The sequence below is a fragment of the Podarcis pityusensis genome (genome assembly GCF_964106645.2).
Source record: "Podarcis pityusensis genome assembly, chromosome: 5".
Taxonomy (NCBI): Eukaryota; Metazoa; Chordata; class Lepidosauria; order Squamata; family Lacertidae; genus Podarcis; species Podarcis pityusensis.
The window spans coordinates 4718098-4724101 of NC_138032.1; positions in this window are offsets into that span (position 1 = coordinate 4718098).

Here is a 6004-nt window from a genome sequence, read left to right on the forward strand (position 1 = left end):
ACATGAGTAGAATGTGCCCTTTGATTTAAAATGCATCTCTGGGTTATTTGTGGGCCAGAGAAATTTGTTCATATTTTTTTTTTCAAAGTATAGTCTGGGCCCCCCACAAGGTCTGAGGGACAGTGAACCACCCCCCTGCTGAAAAAGTTTGCTGACCCCTGCACTAGCTTGTCTGCAGGAGTTGCCGGAAGGAGGCGTACCAGGCACCCAGGGTCTCCACTCCAGATTTGTGTAGGGTTTAAAGGTAAAGGTAAAGGGACCCCTGACCGTTAGGTCCAGTCGTGACCGACTCTGGAGTTGCGGCGCTCATCTCGCTTTATTGGCCGAGGGAGCCGGAGTACAGCTTCTGGGTCATGTGGCCAGCATGACTAAGCCACTTCTGGCGAACCAGAGCAGCGCACAGAAACGCCGTTTACTTTCCCGCCGGAGTGGTACCGATTTATCTACTTGCACTTTGACGTGCTTTTGAACTGCTAGGTTGGCAGGAGCTGGTACCGAGCAACGGGAGCTCACCCCGCCGCGGGGATTTGAACTGCCGACCTTCTGATCAGCAATTCCTAGGCTCTGTGGTTTAAGTGTAGGGTTTACTCCTTAGCCTTTTCTTCTCCCAAGATATCCTGCAAGGCAGCGGAGATTTAAGACCAGAGTTTTCCTTCTCCTAGATGGGCCACCTTCCCAGGTTGACGAGCCCCATCTGTGCCTCACTTCCCTTTACTACAGCATGCACAGAAATCACCTTCTTGACCGTTGGGTGCTCTCTTAGTCTCATCCGTTCAATCCGCCAGAGCCTTTCTTCGCATGCAGGAGAAGCCCCTAACTTCCCAAGGATTTGAGACCCTTCGGCTCCTCTAACCTGGTTTAACCAGCCAGCCGAAGCCATTTCCTGGGATGTGGCTGCTGTCACATGCGGACAGCCTCTAGGAGCCACAGGTGAGAGCAGAGTGCGGGGTGGGGACCAAAGGGGGACAAACTCCCCCAGGAGCACGGTGTTGTCATCGTCCCCAGCAGAGGTACTTCCCCCACCTTCTTAATATTCAATGTAAATATGGTGCTGAGACCAAGGTCCGTACTGAGTTAGGGCTTGTGCATACTTATATTTCTTCTGCATTTCTAGGCACAGGTCTGAGGCTTCCAGGTCTGCATCCAAGCACTTTTAAAAATCTTTTTGCCCATCTTTCCCCAGGAAAACCCGCTCTTTACCACTGAATCGGAACCAACAGCAATCTGCAGGAAACTCAAAGTGCTGTTTTCTCCGATTCAGCGGCAAAAAATGGGTTTTTGTGGGGGAAAGCAGTGGGGGAAAATATAAATAGCACTCAAGACACAGACCGGGAAAAAGCCAAAGGGCAAGGGTGGGTGGACCATTAGTGGGAGATGAAAGATTAGGGCCTAGGACCCATGTACCTATGGGACCGCCTCTCCTGGTATGCCCCGCAGAGGACCTTAAGGTCCACAAATGACAACATTTTGGAGGTCCCAGGTTGCAAGGTGGTTAGATTGGTCTCAACTAGGGCCAGGGCCTTTTCAGTACTGGCCCCGACTTGGTGGAACGCTCTGTCACAAGAGACTAGGGCCCTGTGGGACTGGACATCTTTCCGCAGGGCCTGCAAGACAGAGCTGTTCCGCCTGGCCTTTGGTTTGGACTCTTATGTTGCCCTTCCCTTACGGTTTTGATTTATGGGCTACTTTAAAAATGAGGCTGCATTTTAAATTGCATTTTAACCTGTATTTTAAATTGGTCCCCCCCCCCAATTATGTTTTTTACTGTGGTTTTATTGGTGTTAGCCACCTGAGCCCAGCTCTGGCCAGGGACGGCAGGGTATAAATAAAATTATTATTTATTATTATTATTATTATTATTATTATTATTATTATTATTATATTAGCACAGAAAGGAAGTTTTCCTTCTGGGGCAGTTCTGGATGTGCGCTGAACAGGACTGGGGCTACAGTGCGGATTGCGTTAACTCTTGCACCCTGCAATGCTGCTGGCCTGATGTAAACTGTCCCCACCCTGCAGCTAATTAGGAAACAAGCTAAGCACCAAATGAGTTTCCCTGCAACCCAAGCCATTAATGCTCCACCAGCTCATTACCTGCCTGGGCTTTTCACCTCACCCAGAGAGAACTGTATCATTAGGCTTCTAGTTATATAAAAGAAAAGCTGAATCCTGGTTCTCTAGCCGCTTGTAATCCAGTCCCCTACGGATCCTATCTGGCATGTTTTATGGGTTGCACAAGAGTGGATTTCTCACAATGGTTTTGTGACAGTTCCTGCCACAGCTGCGCTTCTCCTCCAGGATGTTAGCGGGCAAAAACTTTCTGTGGCCCTGGAGAGGCTTGTGTGCCTCCCTCTCGCAAATGATTTCAGAGGCAGCGACAACAGTTCCGGAGGCTTTTCATTCGCCTTCGGAGTTCAGCAGGTGCCACCACATTCGAGGCCACGTTCACCCTCTGACCCATCAACGGCAAGCATCCTGTTTTATTCAAAAGGGCCTGTAAGCGGAAATTGTAGTGTGTGCATTGATGGATAGCCTGCGTGGGGAGATATGTAAAAACTGTAAAAGGAGGATATTAGTAGGAGAATCTGCTCATGCAGGCTGAGTCAATAATGCTTCTGCAGGTAAAACTCAGCCTTAGGCTAGCCAGAAATAAAGGAGGGACCCTATTCTTCTCTGCAAATCAGGAGTGCAGCTCAGATAACGCAGGCATGCTTTTCCTATGAGAACATGACAATTTCAATGCAGGTGTAAAAGCTAAGGTGAAGGACTGCCTCTGTGCAATTTTTAGTCCTGAAAACCCCACTTTTGTGAGTTTCCCCACTGCTATAACCAAGTAAAGTTGCCTTAAACATCACAATAGTGTGGTTATTGAAGATACCCACTACGGCTCCAACCCCCCCCCACTTGATTGATCTGACCCAAAACATATGGTGCAACTTGTTGAGGCAACTTGGAATTCTGTCTCAAGTCCTCCTAAGCTGCCTGACCCAAGGCAGAACAGCATTTCTGTGACATCACAGCAGCTAAGCCAATGGCAGCCAGCTGGGTTGGAAGAGTTCTGTCGGCAGTGGCTTGAGCCGAGGGGACAGCGCGAGGCAAGGATGTTCAGGAAGGCGAGTGCTGGACAGCCAGAGGCAGTTTAACAGCCTTCATGACTCTTGTGGGCTCTGCTCCTAGCAAGTCAGGATGCATGTGTGAATGTGCAGAAGACATTCCAGATTAACTAAGATTGCTCTAAATTCTGAAGTTCGGAGCATAGACCACGTGGGGCTTGGTGTGGCAGCTGGTGGGGTCCAAATTCCATTTCTCGATGGAAGAACGTAAAGCCGGTTGCAGATGTCCCGGTCGCTTTTCTGTCCATCTTCCTTGCTTTTGCTGGATCAGACCACGTGGTCCAGCTCTGCCTTTCCAACGGTGGCCACTTAGATGCCCCAGGGAAGGTCACTCAGAGGAATTAATGGAGGCAACTGCCCTAGCTGCCCCCTCTGTACATGCACACGGATGTTATTTCTGGAACTCACCCAGTGACCCGGGCCCACAAACAGCTGCTCCCGCCTGAATTTCCGATGGGACTGTTGCAAAGGCAGCGCCATGGCAACAGCGTGGAACTAAGGCAGCCCTCTAAGGAGGCAAGTCGCCGGGGAGGCAGTTTCTATAGGAACCGACGAGAGCAGGGGAGAGTTACGTAGCCACTTCTAGAAAGCCACAGAGGAGCCCGCAGCCCGCCTCACTGTGGCGGGATAATCAGGCTTCAGAAGGCTGAAGGCGCACAATGCACCACAGAGACACAACCGCTGCTATGCAAGACCCCCTGCCTTCATTTCTGCAACGGGGGCCCTTGGAGATACGCTCTGTGCAATGGGGGGGGGGGTTATGGTCTCTGTGCTCTGCCCCAAGTGGCTCGTTGCTATCTGGGGACAGGGCTGTTGCACTTTTGGGGTTTCCCATTGGGGTACCCCTCTCGGCCACTGTGACAGGAGACTATTCTGTTCTTGCAGGTCTCAAAAAAATAACCTTTTCCTGCATGTTTCCCCCTAGGCGCTCTGACCACAGCTGCACCTGCCCCCTCTCCACCCACTGGAGCGCTTACGCTATTTGGAGCACCTCTAGAGTAGGACGCCTTTCCCCAGCACACCTGAGCCCGTTTTTTGTTCCACCACCTGAGATGTGGGGGAGAGAAAGAAGCCTGGAGGAGCTATGAGTTGGCAACATGTTTGTCTTACTACTTCAATTTTATTGTTTCAACTGGGTTTTTTTTTTAAAGTGTCTAATGCTAAAGGGGGGAGAAAAAAGTAGGCTAACAGCTGGTTAAAGCATGTGCCAGTAGCTGAACTGCTGGGGTGCCACAAAAATATTAATTAATGGCCCAGGGGAGTTCACACACACACACAACCAGCCCCTCGTTCCACAGCCTGTGCAAGTGTGTCTGCAAAAGGCAAAGCTCTGATCCGCCCCCTTTCTAGCCAGCCTTCCCCAGCGCCGAAGAATTCCACATTCTCCCTGCAGCAGGTGAGATCAGCTTTTTCAGATTCAGAGAAAGAGGACTGCCTGCCCTCACAGGAGGTCAGTCGGGTATCCGCACGAGGCGATGTGCCAAGTTTACGTACAGAGATGCAAGAGACAAACGGCTCTACCAATGGGTCGTTGAAAGTTTTCAGATAAAGAAATGTGCTTGTGCTTAGTTACCAGCACAACTGATACCAGCGTACCGCCCTTCCCGCCCTTCTTAGAAAGCTGCCTGGGGCCTACAGAACACGGAGGGAGGTGAAGTCTGTGGGCAAGGCAGTGGCATTTCCCAAAGGAAAAGGAAGAACAAGCTGTGGCCATTAGGGCTCCCGACTTCCTGCCCTGAGCATGGCTTGTCCTTCAGAAAGGAGCAATGGTGCACCTTACATCTTACCTGGATGCCTTCCGCTGGGACAGAAAAGCAGAAGCAGGTAACTTCAAGCTGAGAAGCCTGAGTTCAAGGGCTGGGCCAGATTGTCACTCCACAGCACTCGGCAGGCCTCAACTTTGCTGGGAGTTGTGGCCCATAAGTCTCTGGAAGGCCCAGGCTGCCCAAGACAGACCTAATATGTTTGCTCTACCTGCCCTGTTTCTTTCTATGCTCTAGGCGACGTGTCCCAATATGCATCCACCTTCACAGGTGGAAAGTTCTCCAAGGCACTGAGGTCAAGCGATGGCCAGCCTTCCACGGACACAGGAAGCTACCCTGGTCTATCTGGGGGAAAACAATGCTGCCCAGGGTTGTAAAGACTGCGGAGAGAATAATTGGGTGCACTCTTCCCACCTTGGATCAAATCTATGCTTCCAGGTGCCATAAGAAAGCTGCAGAGATAGTGCAGGATAGTGCGCACCCCGGAAATGATCTCTTTCAGCTTCTGCCTTCTGGAGGAAGGTAAGGTAAAGGTAAAGGTACCCCTGCCCGTGCGGGCCAGTCGTGTCCGACTCTAGGGTTGTGCGCCCATCTCACTTAAGAGGCCGGGGCCAGCGCTGTCCAGAGACACTTCCGGGTCACGTGGCCAGCGTGACGAAGCTGCTCTGGCGAGCCAGCACCAGCGCAGCACACGGAAACGCCGTTTACCTTCCCGCTATAACGCGGTACCTATTTATCTACTTGCACTTAGGGGTGCTTTCGAACTGCTAGGTGGGCAGGAGCTGGGACCGAAAGACGGGAGCTCACCCCGCCGCGGGGATTCGAACCGCCGACCATGCGATCGGCAAGCCCTAGACGCTGAGGTTTTACCCACAGCGCCACCTGCGTCCCTCTGGAAGAAGGTACAGGGTTATAAAGACTAGGACTAGCCGCCTGAGAAACAGTTTCTATCCAAATGCGATTTTGGTTTTAAACGCAGCGTAAGGAAGTCTCTATGGGAGTATATTGTATTTAATTATGGGGTATCAGAGTTTTTAGGCTAACCAGGCTGGGATAGCAGGCTTGTTGGTGTTTGAATGTCTGATGTAGATTTTTTCAATTTCGTTGTTCTGTATGGGACAATGATAA